The 19,335-nt window shown below is 46.5% G+C and overlaps 1 long non-coding RNA gene across 1 annotated transcript in view; it reads right to left on the bottom strand.

Moving 5' to 3' along the window:
• LOC144281545 (uncharacterized) overlaps nucleotides 1-2,813 on the bottom strand; it is a 55,003-nt gene extending 52,190 nt beyond the window's left edge. Inside the window, exons 1-2 of the long non-coding RNA XR_013350017.1 lie at nucleotides 2,672-2,813; nucleotides 632-911 (exon numbers count right to left, since the gene is read on the bottom strand). This is a non-coding gene — a long non-coding RNA (uncharacterized LOC144281545). The remainder of the gene's footprint in view (nucleotides 1-631; nucleotides 912-2,671) is intronic.
• Between the last annotated feature and the right edge of the window lie 16,522 nt (nucleotides 2,814-19,335).

Genomic DNA, 19,335 nt, shown 5'->3' with positions numbered 1-19,335 from the left:
GTGGAGGAATGAAAATTCCAAGGAAACTGCTGTTAAAGTTATACTTTGATCAGAAAGACTAGGGTCTGGATCCTGACCCTGTGGCTTCCTAGCTGGTTGGCCTAAGGCAAATTTCTTCACTTCTCCAGAAGAGTCTCAAGTTTCTTTAGGTGTTAAATTTGGATAACAAATACCAACACTCCAGGATTGTTGCTCAGGTTATAGGTAGTTTGTAAAATGTCTGGCTCACAGTAAATGATAAATATGACTTTGGTGAGGAGGTAGGAAGGATTTCATAGCTATTTTCCCATTTCATTCTCTTCTGTGAAGATCTCTCTCTCTCTCTCTCTCTATCTATCTATCTAATCTCCCTGGGCAAACTAAGACCAGGGAAGGAAAATAACCTGTGGAAGGCCACACATTGAGCTGGAATTTGAATCCAGGTTTCTGACTCTTGGTTCACTGTTCTTTTTTTGCCACACCAGGTGAGGGGTGAGCAAGAGGCTTGGCCTCAACACACCTCTCCAATAAGCCAACAAGGAAAGAAAAATAAATAAATAAAGTGAGACCTTCTAGGAGAAGGAAGCAGGGGTTACCTCTTCTTCGAAAGAACTTTTGATTTTTTCCAACAAAAGGTCTTAGCCCTGCCTACCTCACTGCCCAGCAGGAATCTTGAGAATGAAATCCTCCTTCTGGAGACAGGATGAGGAAAGTCATGCTTGGCTGAGAAGCCTCAGGACATGAAAGCAGTGGATTTTCTTGGGTGGCTCCAGGCACTGGAGTCTTCTCCAACATCTGTCCCTTTTGGGCACCCCCTTCCCTTGCTCCAGGCTTTCTCCTCCTTCGAGGCTTCCAGAACACTGCAGTCCTCAATGGCTGAGGCTTTCTCGGAGCTATCACAGTATCTGCCACATAATAGGTACTCTTCAAACCTGTGGAACCAAAGAATGAATGTGTCCTTCTGCATGAACCTCGCCCACGGATACCAACGTCCTCCCTGTGCCTCCCCATTCCTTGCGGTGGGGGACCCAGAGACCAGCAGACAAAGCCCACCCCTCCCACGGTGCTCGTCCGGGGATTCGCCAGCCCCCGTGCGCTCGCGGGGCCCAGGAAGCGCCGTTGGGACCCCAGGGGCCCCCGGAGACCCAGGCCTTTCAACCGCCGCGTGGTGCAAGCGGGGAGACCCAGGCGCAGAGAAACCGCGCGGCGGGACGGCGCCCGGCGGTGCCGTGGGTCCGGACGGCTCGGATGCCCCGGCCTGGGCCTCGGCGCTTCGGGGGCGGCATCTGGAGCCCGGCCCTGCCGGCGGGGCAGCTTCCGTGCGGGCACCTGCGTCCTGCGAACCTGCAGCCCGCGCTTCCCACGCCGCGTGCCCGCCTGCTCCCCGCCCCCCACGGCGGCCGCCCTCTCCCCAACTTCCCAGGACGCGGCGCTGCCCCCCCCGCCAGCCTCGGGCCCCGAGAAGGGCAGGCACCTGCCGCAGGCCGCCCCAGGGATCGGGGTACAGCTGAGCCCCCCCTCCCTTCCGCGCGGCCCAGGAGGCGGGCTGTGCCCCGTCTCTCCTTTCCGCAGTTCTGGGATTTTGACTTTTTGTTCCAAGAAACTCAGAGCAAGTCCTGACTAGACCCGGAGTGACTCCGGGTTCTGTCCTTACGTCCTTCGTGAACTGAAATAGGGCTGGAGGAGGTGCGGATGCAGCAAAGATCACCGCCCGCAGAGCGCTGCAACTCCCCAGAACGCATTAAGAAAAACGGTGTAAGATCATGCAGAATTCACACAACAAACATCTGAGAATTTGGACACATTATGCCAAGCAGTTAAAAGTGTGTCTGTAACCCTGAAACACAAGACACATGGAAAATGTGTTGGCACGTGGAAAATAGAATTTATCCTGCAAAGCTGGATTCCGGTCACAACCTGCTCATCTGGATCTTGCGCACAGGACTCAGCCTCAAAGTCCAACACCACCCCTTCCGTGTGACAGCTGTGCAGATGTGAAAGTACTTTGGAAGTTGTGATAAGCTCAACAGATGTTATATCTTGTTATTAAATGAAGGCTGGAGAAGGATCGCCTACATTTTTTTCCCAAGGCCCTCTGATTGTTAGATCCTGAAGTTATCTATGATTAACATGTGTTAGGCTAAAGGTCTAGATTCTAGAATCCTAAACCTGATTCTAATCACAAAACCCAGTGAGTCTGACATACTCTGATTTCATGCAAGTGTGAAGGCAAGGTCTGAAGGCCAGGCAGGATGAAGACCCAGGTCAGCCGTCTAGGCCTCTGGTGGGGAGCAGTCGGCCCTGCTGTCTGGGCTCACCCATGGAATCAGCCTAATTCCCATCAGACCTGTCTTCAGCTCCTCACCCTTCCTCCAGCCAGCTTTCCCTGAGGCCTCATCACCTGTATTATCCATATTCATCACACACAGTCTCCCATTAGGCCCAATTAAATCACTTTGGCAACACTGCAGGAATCAAAACCTCCCTCAATTAGTAGGCCCAGCAGAGGAGGCCCCAACTTAGGATGACTCCACCTGTCGCCCCCCACCCCATACTCCGAGCACCCTCCCCCTATTCCCCCTCACCCATTAGCATAGGGTAAGTAGGTAAGTAGCTGCAGGAGCATTCCTTTCTGCAGGTTCTGGTACATCGTGTTCCTCCCTGATGGCCTCACAGGCAGCTGCTGACTCACCCCAGGTCGCTAACGCACCAGGTATCCACGTATTTAGATGGGGCTGCTTCACCAGCTGTAGCAGCACGGGCAAATGTGAGCTTCTATGTGTGGACACCACCCACACACCAGCCCTGGGCCTTGAGACCTGGCTCCCAGGCCACTACAGATAATGGGGTTACACTGAGCTAACACCTTCCTCTCTATTTAAAGAAAACGTTTTGGCCCCGTGAGCCTCCCAGCATATTCAGAACCTTCTGAACCAATGTGTCAACAGTAAATTGTTTGAAAATGATGCATTGTGATGTAAAGTGATATCTAAATACCATAAACCCCTACGACTTTCATGGGCAGCCCCATACCAGCACCACTGCCTAGCTGTGCGACCTTAGGCAGGTCATTTTACTTTTCTAAACCATAGTTTCTTTCTTTTTAAAGATTTTATTTATTTGAGAAAGAGAAATAGCAAAAGAGACTGTGGGGTAGGGGAGCAGGGAGAGGCAGAGAGAGAAGCAGGGAGCCCGATGCAGGGCTGGCCTGATCCCAGGACCCTGAGATCATGACCTGAGCTGACAGCAGATGCTTAACTAAGCCGCCCAGGCGCTCTTGAACTTCGGTTTCTGTGCGCGTGCATGCGTGTGTGTGTGTGTGGGGGGGGGGGGTGCGTGCGTGTGTGTGTGTGTGTGTGTGTGTGTGGTTTTTGAGTGCTTAGAGCATGCCGGGCACCATGTCTGGCATGTTACATGGCTTACCTTATATCAGTCAGGATTCTCGGTTGCAAATAATTGAAACCACCCATCCCTGGCAAAACAAAGCAAAAAGAAGCTTTACTGGAAGGCTGCTGGATGGCTCACTGAAATGATGAGGAGATGAGGGAGCCAGACAGAAATCAGGGGTAGCTGGACACAGCCGAAGCCGTCCACCCTCCACAGGAGCTGTCTGGTTAGGACAGGCCCCACTTGACACCGCACAGCCACTGCTGCTCACTACTATGCTGCTGGGCTCTGGTCCCACAGCCTCCTGACACCATCTCATCCTCACCCACCTGCCTAATTCCTGCTGGACTTAAGGCCCAGGTGGGGGTGTTGATGTGGCTCTGCCCAGACCCACAGGGGTCAGGGGGAGAGTTGCTGCCCCCTTCAGCTTCCATACAGCTTGGAATTCCTCCAGGTAGGCAACGTACCTGGGTGCTGAGCAGCCATGCGCAGTCAATATCCACTAAAGTCTTTAGCAACCTTGAGTTGGGGAATATTGTATTTTACGCATGAAGAGATCGTGTCTCTGAAGGGTTTACTTGCTGGTCACCTGGCAGGTAAGTGGGGACACCTACACACACCTACAGGAATGGAAGGAACAAATGCATGTAGGTAGCCAGCAAATATCAATTCCCTTTCCCCCGATAACAGCTTTTGTTGGGAATGTGTGCTCAGCCATGGGGAAGGCTTTCAAAGACTTGTTCACATTCCCTGGGACTCTGGGCCTGGCCCCTAACTTCCTGGCAATACCTACACCTGTCATTTATACCAAGAGACTGACTCCTGCGCAGACAGATGGCTTCACCATCATCATCGTGATGCCTTTGGCTCCAGCCTCACAAAACCTGTGTGCCAGGTGTGACTTCAGGTTACCAAATAAGCACACAGAGGCTCAGAGAGGTTAGGGCTCTTTCAAGCTCAAAAGCAAGTCGGAGCCCAAGTCCTGGCCGGGCCTCCTGTTTCCCAGGTGTGCCCGGCCCATGGCCTCTCTTTCGAAGGAGCGGGCTGAGAGCAGGGCGTCCGGGATTCAGCACGCGCGTGGACGCCGAGGCAGACAGAAGCCTCTGAGTCTTCGCGTCTTTTCTCCTTTTGCCGGGAAAGCCAAGGCCTGGGAGCCGAAGCCTGCTCGAGCTCACGCGGCCCGGCGGGGGCCTCCACGCAGAGCCACGCTGCACCCCGTGCCCTGCCTCGGCCAGAGAGGGCTGCCCACACCGCCATGGAGCTCATTTGAAACTTGGAGTAGTTACGGGGGACAGAAGGGGGTAAATAGCTCCCTCAGCCGTTGGGCCGGGAGCCTGGCTTAGGTGTGGGCCCAGAAGGAAGGACACGGCAGCAGGATGGCTGAGAGGTAGGAGGCTTTGAGCCTCCAGAAAATTCTGTTCTCTCATAATCAGAAAATGTCTCCAAACTTTATTTTTTTTATTTTTTATTTTTATTTATGATAGTCACAGAGAGAGAGAGAGAGGCAGAGACACAGGCAGAGGGAGAAGCAGGCTCCATGCACCGGGAGCCCGACGTGGGATTCGATCCTGGGTCTCCAGGATCGCGCCCTGGGCCAAAGGCAGGCGCCAAACCGCTGCGCCACCCAGGGATCCCCTGTCCCCAAACTTTAGAAGCCAATTAACTCATCCTGGTTGGAACGGACTGATACAGACTTAAATTTGTGACTTATTAGAATAGTTGGGAGGAGGGAATCTGAAGGCAATTAGATCAAACTCATGTGGCCCAAAGAACTGGACAGTCTGTGATCATTAGTGCCTTCATCTGAGGCCCACATGCAGACACTGGGGAGTTTCCATGTGCCTTGGCCCTTGCAGCAGCCTTCTCACCATGCAGATGCCCCCTCCTACCCCTCCTGACTCCTCTCAGAGTCAGCTCAGATAGCACTCCTCTAGGAAAATTTTTTTTATTGTTACATTAGGTTGGGACCTACTCTGGTCTCCCACAGCCCCTATGGCTTTCCTATATATGTCACATCAGCCACCACACTGGGTTGTCATTATCTATGCACCTGTCTCCTTCATTACAGACTGTTAACTCCAGGGTATGGAAAAGTCTGCTGTAGACAGGCCCTAGCAAATGTTAGCTAATTGAGTGGATGGATGGAGAAAAGGAGGAGAGGACACCCAGAAGCCCAGCCCTTATCCCAATTCCTCCTCTTTTCCCATTCTAAACTCCGGGCTGAGGAACATTAGTCTCTGTCCCATCCTAATTCCTGGATTTGGCCTTTGGATCCAGTTTCTTTGATAATGAAGCCTCAACTCTCTCCCAACTAACTCTGACCTGGCTGCCCCTGCTCCTGACCAACTACAAGGATCCTGAGTTGCCTTCAATCTAACGTCTCCAGAAAGTGAACTTCAGTCCTTAGAGCACCATCAGCAGACAGCTTTCTGGCCAGCAGCTTAGCCAGGCTACAGTAATCACAGACTGGCATGCCCTCTGGGTGGGCCCTGACTGAGGCACTGAGGACACAGAAGTGAATAAGTCTACAGGGACCTTCAATGCACATCTTCAATGTGCGAGGTATTTGAGACATATCTCAAAGGAAAGTGGACAAATGCAGAAAGAAAAATGCATCTCAGCGTGAAGTTGACAAAAGCCCATGAGCCAGCCAGGTGCCCATAAATGAGAAGCTCTAGCAGCCAATGGGTCTTTCCTGAGCCGTTGGAGGGCACTAAGCTAGGGCGGATGGGAGTTAGAGTCTGAATCAGAGGCCTAACATGGAGGTAAAACTAAGCAAGGAGAATGCTAGGACATGTGGAAGGAGGTGTTTTAGGGACCCAGTTACATCAATATTCCAGAACATACTAACATTCTAACACACTAACGTCCAGCACACAGCATTCTGTTGCCTTGCCATTTCATTATGGGTGACATTCCAGCCCTGCAACATTCCTCTCTGCCATTCATTCCAACAGTCTGCCCCACCAACATTCCTCCTTGCTACCACGCCAACATTTTAAAATACCAGCACTACGATTTGAACCCCCAACCTTCCAATTTCCTTCTACTAAAAGCATTTATTTGTTTCTTGGTTCACTTCTACAAATGGCTCTTAATATTTGGGAGAACACAAACTCTCTTAATAAAGTATTAAAATTTGTGGCTCCTTCTTCCCCAGGAAAAAAATATTTATATATACACATAAATTTTACATATCATTTCAGATTTTCAGTGACCCTCAGCAGGGTTCATGAACTCTAAGGTAAGAACTGTTTAATTCAACCTGCCTGAATCCAGAAAAACATTTAAAATAAAACAAGATCTCAGTTTAAGATGGGATAAGATTGAAAAAAACATGGCAGGGACAAAGTGGAGCCTGGAATGATGCAAAAAGTGTAGAACATAGTGACCTACAACAGCTAAATTTATATCCCACATATTTAGCTCTAAGACTTCCAGCAGCCAAGGCAAAAAGGGAAACCTGTTCACTTACACAGTTCACAGTGTTCATGAGATAAAAACAAACCACTTACTCTTCAGGGGACATATAACTATTTTTGGTATGAAGACCAGACAAGATTTTCTCCTGAGATCCTCATAAAGAATGATGTAATGGAACCATGGCCTCCACAGGCTCCCTCACAATAAACCCAGAGATGTGTTCTGTAGTACAGTGACCGACTCATGCCAGTTGGCCTGACACTTTCTTGTTTTGTTTTGTTTTGTTTTGTTTTTCTAGGATTTATTTATTTTAGAAAGAAAGAGAGAGAGAGCGGGGGGGCGGGGAGGGTAGAGGGAGAGAGAGAGAATCTCAAGCAGACCCCACACAGAGCATAGAGCCCAATTCAAGTCTTGATCCCAGGACCCTGAGATCATGACCTGAGCCCAAATCAAGAGTTGGGTACTCAACAGACTGAGCCACCCAGGTGCCTCAACATTTTCTCAGTTTTAACACTGGAAGTCTTGCATCCCATGAGTCCCTTTGATCCCAGACAAACTGAGATTGTTGATTACCATATTTGTGCATTACCTTGGCAAGAGTCTAAGGTGTCATGTATAATGAAAATTATCTTTGGAAATCCTTTCAATTTCAACAATCCTTTTTACTTCAACAAGTAAAGCCCACTTGGGCTCTGGAGTCTATCAACCAATTTTTGCTCTAGTAATAGAACAGACTGCTATTTCTTTGGTGGCATATCAGGAAAGACTGGCTTGCCTCAAACACTAGAGTCACACGTGATGTGGCAAAATGTGCACACACTGAGGCTCTTATGAGGCATGTAGGAACTCATACAATGCAAGGAACAGCAGATTTACCTCTCCGATAACACACCATTCTGGGGAATAAACGGAGTGAGTGAAATATTATTTAATATATTATTGGTCTTTCTCTTCCCATCTGTTGCTTTTTATTCACAGCAAGTAAAACTGAATTTCTGTAAGTTAAAAACAAATACTACCTATCTCATAGGGTTGTTGTGGGAGTTAAAAGAGTTAATATTTATGAAGCACTTGAGAGAATATTTGGCACAGAGTGTTTGCTCTCATTGTTGTCAAACATAGATATGCTGACTCCACTCTATGTCCTACAGGCAATCTGTGGCGGGGATGAAGTTTAGGACTCAGCCCTCTGTAGTTCCAACTTCATGAGGGGATACTTTCTAAACTTCTAGAGTTGCCGAGGGACTGCCTGCCTTTTTTTTTTTTCTTTTAAGATTTTATTTATTTATTTATGAGAGACACACACAGAGAGAGGCAGAGATACAGGCAGAGGGAGAAGCAGGCTCCAGCCCGATGCAGGACTCGATCCCAGGACTCCAGGATCACACCCTGAGCCAAAGGCAGACGGCCAACCACTGAGCCACCCAGGTGTCCCGACTGCCTGCCTTCAGACATTTTTCCCCAAGCACTGGGTCTGAGTCAGAGGTCTTAGGTGTGAGTGGCCATGAACACACCCTGGTGAGGGTTTTGCTACTCTCAGTCCACTCCTTGACTTGGAAGATCCCCAAACACCAGCTGAAGAATAACAGCTCACCAAGCTCCCACAGTGTCCAGACCACACACCCCTCCACAGTTTGTGCTGGTCTTGGTGAGTAGCCTGGGCTAGCTGAGGTCTGTTCAGAAGCTTGGCATGAGTACCGAACTGTCTGCCACGCAGACCAATGAACCACTGAATGTGAAAACACTCTGTATGCTGTGAAGTGCTGTACAGGTGTGAGAGACCAGGATTAGTACACAGTGGTGCTGAGTTCAGAGCCCAGAGAGATGATGAGATTGGAGTTTCGGTAGTGCCCACAGAATGAAAGGATGGAGCAAACAGGCAATGATTTCAGAAGGCATGGAGTGAGACACACTTGATAATTATGCCAAGGCCAACAATCGGTAAGAAATCCCAAGCAGCTGGGTTCCTGAACCCTTCTCCAGGCTGAGTGCACATTTCTCTGAAAATCTCAGAGAGGAAATAAATAATAATTACTTGATTACTTTACCAAAAACTCACCAGATGCCTACCCTGGTCTATGCACTTGGCATAATGGTCATGATGTCTGACCTAACTACTAAGGTGGGATCTCCTTGAAACCTCCTTGACTATTGGCCACATCCCTGCTCAACCACTTACTCTGCAATCAGCAAGTCACTTACCTCTTCTTGTTTTTTTTTCTTTAATATTTAATTTATTTATCTGAGAGGAAGAGAGTGCACACACAGAGCCAGGGGAGAGGCAGAGGGAGAGGAAGAAGCAGACTCCACTGGGCAGGGAGCCAGATGTGGGGACCTAGGATCATGACCTGAGTCAAAGGCAGATGCTTAACCAACTGAGCCACCCAGGAGCCCCTCATTTACGTCTTCTAAGGCTCAGTTTATATATTTATTAAATGAAAATCATGCTAAATAATACCCACATTACAGGATTTTTTTAAAGATTTTATTTATTTATTCATAGAGACACAGCTAGAGAGAGAGAGGCAAAGACACAGGCAGAGGGAGAAGCAGGCTCCATGCAAGGAGCCCAACGTGGGACTCGATCCCAGGTCTCCAGGATCACGCCCTGGGCTGCAGGCGGTGCTAAACCGCTGCGCCACCGGGGCTGCCCCACATTATAGAATTATACTGACGATTAAATAAAACAATAAGGAACAACGAGGAATCTGTTTCTTCTGGGACATTAAACCAAGTGCAGGGCTCTATGAAAAAGTACAGGTGGTGTGTGCATGAAACCAGCCGTGAGCACCACCCTGTCTTTCTGACTCTTCACCGCCCCGCCCCACCTTCAGTCCATCCAGCCATGTACTGGTAAGAGACTGAGCCTGGAAAGCTCCTGGCATACCTGAGAAACACAGGAAGCATCTAGCACCAAGAATTAAAGCTCACACAGGCTCTGCTACCTTGAATGCCTTGAACCTCCCTGGCTGTAAGATTCAGTCTGCCCACTTCCCCACTGGCCCCCTTTGTCGGAGGCAGTCCTATGGATTTAGTGGATGGTAGAATAAATACCAGATTAGGATCTGGGGACTTATCACTGCCTTGCTGGGCAACTGGAGGTATTTCATGTCCTCTCTGATCTGTTTTCCTGTCTACTAAAATGAAATGGTTCAGTATCAAATTAAGTGTTCTTTCACTGAGCACTGACCAGACATGTTCACATCGTAATAATCATATCATTAAATTGAGCATTTATGGGATGCCTGGGTAGCACACCTCCTTTCATTCTGGTCATCCTTTTCCTCTGTTTTGTTCCTTCAAGGTCCTTCTCTGTGGTATCTATTTTTTTTCTAATATTTTTTTTAATTTTTTATTTATTTATGACAGTCACAGAGAGAGAGAGAGAGAGAGAGAGAGGCAGAGACACAGGCAGAGGGAGAAGCAGGCTCCATGCACCGGGAGCCTGACGTGGGATTCGATCCCGGGTCTCCAGGATCACGCCCTGAGCCAAAGGCAGGCGCCAAACCGCTGCGCCACCCAGGGATCCCCCTCTCTGTGGTATCTAAAGGCAGAAGCAGAAGAGAAGGGGCACCTGGGTGGCTCAGTGGTTAAGCGTCTGCCTTTGGCTCAGGTCCTGATCTTGGGGTCCTTGGGATTGAGTCCCACATCAGGCTCCCCACAGGGAGCCTGCTTCTCCCTCTGCCTATGTCTCTGCTTCTCTCTGTCTCTTATGAATAAATTACATCTTTAAAAAATCAAATAGATTCACCAGACACCATTACATTACCAGACACATTATATACCATTGTACATTCCTTGGTTTGATCCTCATGACAATTTAATGAAATATTTTTCAGAACTCTAGAATTTAAATTTGACAGGGGTATTGATTTTTGTCTTTTTTTCTTTATGACATATCCCCAACTGCTAGAATAACAAACACCTGGCTCATATTCAGGTGTTCAAAAGCCACTTGTGGAACAAATGAATAAGGGAACAGTCCAGAGGCACTGATGTGATTTGTTCAAAGTTTCATAGTTAGAAAATGCCACAGTCAGGATTCTGATCCACATCTACCTGGCTCAAAGTCTATGCTTATTCTTTTCCACCTGTCATATGGGTGTGATTCTCATTTTATAGATGAGGAAACCATTGTTCAAGCAAATGGAGATCCTCTCCATCATCTCTACTGCCTCTCCGACCTTGTGGTTCTAAGTGCCTGGGCCCCACCCTGCTGGAGTAATATCACTTTGAAAGCTAATGCAATTTGTCATCTCTTCCCAAGATTCTCGGGCCTCAAGAATACTCTTCTCTCTTCACAAAAGCAGGGTCACTGGCATAGGTTTGAATCCTGCTCTGCTACATACTGTTGTGACCTTGGGCATTTCTCAGTATCTCTGAGCCTCTAATTTCCTCATCTGAAAAATGGGTTCCATACTTCGTAGACATCCCTGGATGTCCCCTCCTCCAGGAGGTGCCCTGCACACAGTGGGCCCTTAGTGAATATAGCTGTAATTACTCTAGCCCAGTGCTGCTTCACGGTCCAAGCGTGCTGCCACCGTCTGGTGTCTGCTGGGGCCTCCTAAAACCTGACTGAAGGCCATTGGCCCAGGGAGGGTAGGGTCAGCTGCTATTCTTGGAGCTGATGGAATTCAGCTGGGTTTCAAGTTCCCTCAGAAAGCCCTGGCCCAGGCAGCTTGGCTGGTTATATGAGCAGTGAAATCTGACCTCAGCATGTTCTCCTGGGCTCTCCACATGGCCCCGACTGGAGAGAACCTTGGGGCACAGAGCATTCTTCAGGGAGACCACGTCTTCCTAGAGCTGACTTCAGCCTTTTAACTCTTGTTCATTGGCATCTAATTGGTGCCCAGATGAGCCCTGGGTGGTGTTCGGAGATCTAGAGATTGCAAAGAGTTTTCAACCTTTGGATAACAGGCAGCCTCAGGAAGTGGGGAAAAGGGTCAGGAGACAGGCAGGACTCCAGTTTAATCCCAGCTGTGCTACTTTCTGGGTCTGTGTCTCTTTACAAATCACTTTGTCTATGTGAGCCTCAGTTTCTTTGAGAGCTCCTCAGAGGGCTGCTGAGAGGATTAGAGCATCTGGTACATAGTAGATGTGAGCTCCTAAATGACAAAGAACCTGTCACATTCAGCTCATTCTCAATGCTGATTGAATGGGTAATGAATTGGGACGCCTGGGTGGCTCAGCAGTTGAGTGTCTGCCTTCGGCCTGGGGCATATCCTGGAGTCCCAGGATCGAGTCCCGCATCAGGTTCCCTGCATGGAGCCTGCTTCTCCCTCTGCCTCTCTCTCTCTGTGTGTCTCTCATGAGTAAATAAATAAAATCTAAAAAGAATGAATGGGTGATGAATTATGGAGGGCACTGAATGGAAATGCCTTATAGGGCTCCCATCTTTCACCACACTCACCCCTGACCCCAATCTTCATGAGGAATCCGTTTCTTCCCCAACCACCGTGACAGGTGGGCATCTCCTCTTGGTTTGCATAACCTTCTGATAGGAAGCTCACCTCCTCCTGACGCTTCCATCCACCAGGACTAGTTTTGCTCTCTGGAACTGTACAGAACAAGTCTGGCTCCACTTCCAAAAAATAGTCTTCCAGTGATTTATTACACAATTATAATATGCTGGGCATTGAACTAAGCATGTCCTTTACTTTATCTCATTTAACTCTTCAGCCTCCACATTAGTCCTGAAAAGTAAACATTATTCCTACTTCAATGATAAGGAAAAAGAGGATCAGAGAGGTAGCATAACACATTTATATATGGCAGAGAAATTATTTAAATCCATATTCTTCTCCAAATTGCTACCTTTTCAGTGTTCAATGGATCCACTGAATTTGTGGATAGAAATAGAATAGAATAGAATTTGTGCCCCAGAGCCCCTTCCCCTTCCTTTAGTAAAAATTTTTTATGTATCTTATCTATACTAGATTTTGAGTTAGGGACTGGGAATAGTGATGAGTCAGACATAATCCCTGTACCCCTGAAGCACTTATAGTCTGTCCCAAACCCAGTGAAAAAAAAAACGAGAAGTACAAGCATTGTCAGAGCACCACAGACCGTGGGGATCAAGGAGGGTTTCCTGGAGGTAGTGATGTTTGGGCTGAGTTTTGAAGGACTATTAGGAATGGCCTAGGCTTGTATCAAGGGGGGAAAGATAGCAGATGTTTTGGTGGAACTGCTGCATAAAAAGCTGAAAGGGCACTTGGGTGCCCAGTTGGTTAAGCGTCTGCATTCAGCTCAAGTCACAGTCCCAGGTCATGGAAGATGGAGCCCCACATCCAGCTCCCTGCTCCATGGAAAGCCTGCTTCCCCTCCTCCCTCTGCTGCTCCCCCTGCTTGTGCTTTCTCTCTGTCAAATAAGTAAATGAAACCTTAAACAAAACAAAACAAAGCCCTGAAGCTGTGGAGCCCAGACTCCAGAGGGTTGTAGTGCCAAACCAAGGAGCTAGGACTATAAACTACGTGAGTGGATCATCTGCTTTATTATGTGCAAGAATCTCCTGGGCTTTACTTATTTAAAATCCAGATTTTTGGGGCGGCTGGGTGGCTGAGTCAGTTGACTGACTCTTGATTTTCCCTTCAGGTCATGATCTCGGGATTGAGCCCCATTTTGGGCTCCGTGCTCAGCGGGGAGTCTGCTTGGGATTCTGTCTCCCTCTCTCTGCCCCTCTTGCTTGTGCTCTAAAATAAGAAGTCTTTAAAAAAAAATAAAGAAAATAAAGAAAACAAAAGGACACCCTCCTGAACACAGCCCTCCAAAAAATACTAAGCTATCATGTGTCAATTCCAGCTTAGACAGGAACTTTTCTTGATAAGCAGCTTCAAAAACAGTACACCCCCGTGGCTTACACCGGTTCCTAGATACAAAGATGAGCCTGGACCTGATTTGTGGTCAGAGAATGCTTGGGTGCCCACTGTGCTGTTCATCTCAGCAAGCAGCTGAGATGGTCTAGCATGTGCCCAGCCTCATTCTGGGCACTGAGGATAGAGATGAGACCAATCAAATCCCTATTCTCCAGGAACTCATAGTCTTGTGAAAAGCGGAGACCATCAACACACGGCTGATAATACAGTGATCAGCACTGTGACGGATGAAATTCAGGGCAGAGAAAGCCTTTAACCAGTCTAAGTGATGAAGGGAATGTTTCCAGACTGTTAAAGATGAAGAGTATTCTACTTAGAGGGTAGAATGAGGCAGGGACCCTTGCTCTCCATCCTCAGTGTCGGGCAGTCAGGGGTGGGGATCAGGACTTGGAAGGGGTGATAAAATAAATAAAAATAAAAAATAAAAGGTAAAAAGGGTATTCCAGAGAGAGCAGCCAGGATCATAAACGCATGGCAATAAGAAACAGCCTGGGTGCTTTGTTGTCACTTTTTTCTTTCATTTTTCTTTTTTTCTTTTTTTGTTTGGCAGGAGTACAGAGACTACAAGCAGCTCCCAAGCTAGGAAGAAGATGGAGCTAAATATGGAGGCCAGGACTGTATCATGGGGGTGGGGAGACTTATATGTTAGGCAAAGAATTTTGGCCTTTCCCCTTTAGACAGTGGGGAGGCCTGATTTATAAACTGTAATACAATCACCATTCCTTAAGCCTGGGGAGGGGCACCAGCTGGGAATAGTTTCCACTCCGGATCCCAGCAGGTGCAAGTCTTCTCACTGACTCTCCACTGGGGCAATAGAGGAGGAGGAGGAGGCAGGAGGCAGGCCCCACCCCCACCTCTTCTCCAGGCCCGTCTCCAGCAGCTGTTTTATGCCCTGAATACCTCTGGAGAGCCTCACCATCAGCTCCCTGGATATTAAAAAAATGGCAGCAAAGGCAGGCTGTCTTAAAAGCTAGACTCCCTCACAAGTTAACACTGCCACATGGAAAGAAAACAATTATCTAATTATAAAATATGGTCCCATAAAAAGCTTTAAAATTTTTCATTCTTTAATAAGAGCGCCTATTTAGGGTCACCTGGGTAGCTCAGCTGTTTGAGCATCTGCCTTCAGCTCAGGTCATAATGACAGAGTCCTGGGATCCAGCTCTGCATGGATATGCTCAGCGGGGAGCCTGCTTCTCCCTCTTCCTGCCATTCCCCCTGCTTGTGCACACTAAATCTTTAAAAGAAGAAAGAGAGAGAGAGCTCCTATTTAATTCTCCTAACAACCCTAGAAGGCATTGCTATCCCCATGTGATAGGTGACAAAACCAAGACTCAGAGGTCAGGTAACTTGTGCAAGGTCACAAAGTCAATAAAAGGCAAAAATCCAGATCAGAATCCAGATTAAGACCTTTAGACCTAACGGGGCACCTGGGTGGCTCAGATAGTTAACTCTCTGCTTTCAGCTCAGGTCGTGATCTCCAGGTCCTGGTCTACTTTGCCTCTCCCTCTGCTTGTGCTCTCTCTCAAATGAACAAATTAAAAAATCTTAAAAACAAAACAAAACACCTTTAGACCGAAGAACTTGCAAAAGACTAGTACCCCCATCCTGCCAATCCTAATAAAGAATTTATTTATTTGTCTCATGAGAGACACACAGAGAGGCAGAGACATAAGAAGTGGAGAAGCAGGCTCCATGAAGGGAACATGATGTGGGACTCGATCCTGGGACTCTGGGATCACGCCCTGAGCCTAAGGCAGATGCCCAACTGCTGAGCCACCCAGGCGTCCCCTAATAAATAATTTAAAATGAGAAATCTAAAGTGTAAAATCAATGTCAAGAAGTGAAAAAAAGTTTTCACTTTTCCCTACAGTGATTTGTACATAATACATGTACAAATAAAATACAAAATATAAAAATAATTCCATTAATTTATATTTTCTCGTTCTTTGTTAGGTGCCCTAATCACTCATGCTTAATATGCCTTTGACGAATCCAGAGTTGCCCATATCTGTAGCATCTGAAATCTAGGCATTGTCCCTCTCCCATGTTACCTCTCAATTTTTTTTTTTTTTTTTTTAAGAGAAGGAGAGAGAAAGCTGGGGAGGGGCAGAAGGAGATAATTTTTTTTTCCTAAGATTTATTTATTTTAAAAAGAGAGAGGGGAAAAGATTTTAATTTATTTATTTTAAAAAGAGGGGAAAAGATTTTATTTTTTTAATTTTTATTTATTTATAATAGTCACACAGAGAGAGAGGCAGAGACACAGGCAGAGGGAGAAGCAGGCTCCATGCACCTGGAGCCCGACATGGGATTCGATCCTGGGTCTTCAGGATCACACCCTGGGCCAAAGGCAGGCGCCAAACCGCTGGGCCACCCAGGGATCCCGGGGAAAAGATTTTAAAAAGAGAGCAGAGGAAGAGGCAAAGAGAGAAAGAGAATCTCAAGCAGAGTCCCCACAGAGCACAGAGCCTGATGGGGGGGGGGGGGGCTTAATTTTATGATCCCCAGATCATGACTTGAGCCAAAATCGAGTCAGATGCTTAACTAAATGAGCCACTCAGGGACCCCTACCTCTTAAAATTTTTTCAAGCAATTTCATAAAACTTCAACAAATTAAAATGAAATTTCTAAATTAAGAAACCAAACAGTTCAAAAAAAGTTTTTGTCCCCATCCCCATTCACAGGCTCCAAATCCATATGAATGGCACTCTCTGCCCACCCAAGTGCCCAGGCTATGAGTTTGGGTTCTTTTTTTAACCCCAAGCTTGATTCCACCATCTTCCCACCCCCACATTGCTCTCCAGTCTACCTTCTCCACTAGGGTGATCTAATTTCCTGCCCCTAACCCTTCAGTGACTCTGCATGACCCACAAGATAAAATCCCAATCACCAGACCCTCCCGTCTTCCTCTCCTTCTCTGAGACTCTTGCTTCCCCTTCTCATAACGCTGAGCACTGCACTGTGATATTTTAGTGAGAACACTAGTCACTAATGAAACCACTAGTCAATTATGAAACAACTTCTTCATTAGACTATCCAGCCCAAGCCTGGCACCGAAGAAAAACATCAGAAGTAGTTGCTAATGATGATTCAAATGCCTGCTAGCCAGAGGACACAGTAATGAGTCGCTTGCTGTGACTAGAATCTGAAAACCCACTTTCAAACCTTGTCTCAAAGGCTGCACAAGTGAAAAACTCAACCATGCTGGCTCTTACCCATTCCTTCCCAGAGCAACCTTTCTGGACAGTAAATTATTAGTCTTTACATTTTAATAACTTCTGTGAAATGTTACATTTTGAAACTGTTAATGCTAAACCATTGTTTCCAGTCCCATCTCAATATATGATCCAAAGAAGGCAGGCACCTTGGGTCCCAGGCAGGAACTGCTCCATAAAAAAATAACCCAGCACATCTGCCACCAAAAATCAAATTAACTCTTCAAAATTACAAACCTAATGATTTAATTGAAAAGATGTGATTCTTTAAAAAGTATTAAGCACCACATTGGTAGTGCATTCTAGCCAAAGAATGCTAGCAGGTTGTACAGGACTGCAAGAATTGTTTTCTCTGCCATGTCCCAATCCATGTTGTAGTTCATAAAAACATACTCCTTTTATAAACAAAAACTTCAAACCTTGCATTTTAAAAAAAATTCAATGTTTACATTTTTAAAAATTGTGGTAAAATAGACATAAAATTTACCATCAGCAATCATTTTTAAATGCACAGTTCAGTAGTGTTAAGAACTTTCACATTTTCGGGAGCCTGAGTGGCTCAGCGGTTGAGCATCTGTTTGCCTTTGGCTCAGGGCATGATCCTGGAGTCCTGGGATCGAGTCCCACATCGGGCTCCCTGCATGGAGCCTGCTTCTCCCTCTGCCTGTGTCTCTACTCTCTCTCTGTCTCTCATGAATAAATAAAACCTTTATTTAATTTTTTTTAAAGATTTTATATTTATTTATTCATGATAGTCACACAGAGAGAGACAGAGAGGCAGAGACACAGGCAGAGGGAGGAGCAGGCTCCATGCAGGGAGCCCGATGTGGGATTCGATCCCGGGTCTCCAGGATCGCGCCCCGGGCCAAAGGCAGGCGCCAAACCGCTGCGCCACCCAGGGATCCCAAATAAAATCTTTAGAAAAAAAAAAAAACTTTCGCATTTTTGTGCAAGTAATTTCTTTTTTTTTTTTTTTTTTTTTTTATTTATTTATGATAGTCACACACAGAGAGAGAGAGAGGCAGAGACATAGGCAGAGGGAGAAGCAGGCTCCATGCACTGGGAGCCCGACGTGGGATTCGATCCCGGGTCTCCAGGATCGCGCCCTGGGCCAAAGGCAGGCGCCAAACCGCTGCGCCACCCAGGGATCCCTGTGCAAGTAATTTCCAGAACTTTTTCATCTTGCAAAATTCAAACTCTATACCCATTAAATAAATCTGCATTTCCCCTCCCCCTAGCCTGTGGCAACCACCATTCTATCTACTCTGAGTTTATTTATTTATTTATTTTTATTTTACTCTGAGTTTAGACACCTTGTGTAAATGTAATCACACACTATGTCTTTTTGTGATGGGTATTTCCCTTAGTGTGTCTTTTAGGTTCATCCAAGTTATAGCATGTGTCAGATTTTCCTTCCTTTTAAGGCCAAGTGATATTTCATTGTATGTATAAACATACTGTTTATCCACTCACCCACTGATAGACCTTTGGATTGCTTCTGCCTTTTGGCAATTGTGAATGCTGCTATGAACATAGGTGTACCCATAAATGGGATTGTTGGGTCCTATGGCCATTCTATGTTTAATTTTTTGAGGAACCACTATATTGTTTCCCATAGTGGCTATATGTTTTTACACTCCCACCAACAATGTATAAGGTTCTAATTTCTCCCCATCTTTGCCAATGCTTGTCTTTTAAAAATATATATATACACATGTAACAGCCATCCTGACAGGTGTGGGGTAATTATCTCATTGTGCTTTTGATTTGCATTTCCCTAATTAGTAGTGATGCTGAGCATCATGTTTATTGGCTTACAGAGATTATTTTAAACATTACACAAAAGCTACTTCACATTTAAAACATGAACTTTTTATTTTTTTTATTTTTATTTTTTAAAGATTTTTGTTTATTTATTTATAGAGACACAGAGAGAGAATGAAAGGCAGAGACACAGGCAGAGGGAGAAGCAGGCTCCATGCAGAGAGCCTGATGCGGGACTCGATCCAGGGTCTCCAGGATCACGCCCCAGGCTGCAGGCGGCACCAAACCGCTGCGCCACCGGGGCTGCCCATAAACTCACTTTTTAAAACTTCTTGTCCAAAAAAAAATAAAAAAAAAAATAAAAAAAAAAAAAAATAAAAAAATAAAACTTCTTGTCCGCTCCTGGGAAAGTCCCTCTCTTCTACCAACTTGAGAAGCTGGCAGGCTGTGCTTACAAACCTTCATCCACACAGCAAGACCTTCCTCCTAGGACAGCTGCACAACTGGAAGCCGGGGAAATACTAGGTGGTGAGATCAGACTTGTTATTGCAGGAAAATGACAAGATCGCCCCCTAGTGACATGTTAGGACGTTAATTTAAAAAGCAAATGTTTAAAAGAAAAAGCAGAACCATGAAGAACATAATCTCCACCCTATCCAGAATCTGGAGAGAAACTAATAACACAGAAGAC

Source organism: Canis aureus, chromosome 13 (assembly GCF_053574225.1).
Source record: "Canis aureus isolate CA01 chromosome 13, VMU_Caureus_v.1.0, whole genome shotgun sequence".
Lineage (NCBI taxonomy): Eukaryota > Metazoa > Chordata > Mammalia > Carnivora > Canidae > Canis > Canis aureus.
This window is presented reverse-complemented; position numbering and strand designations above follow the sequence as displayed.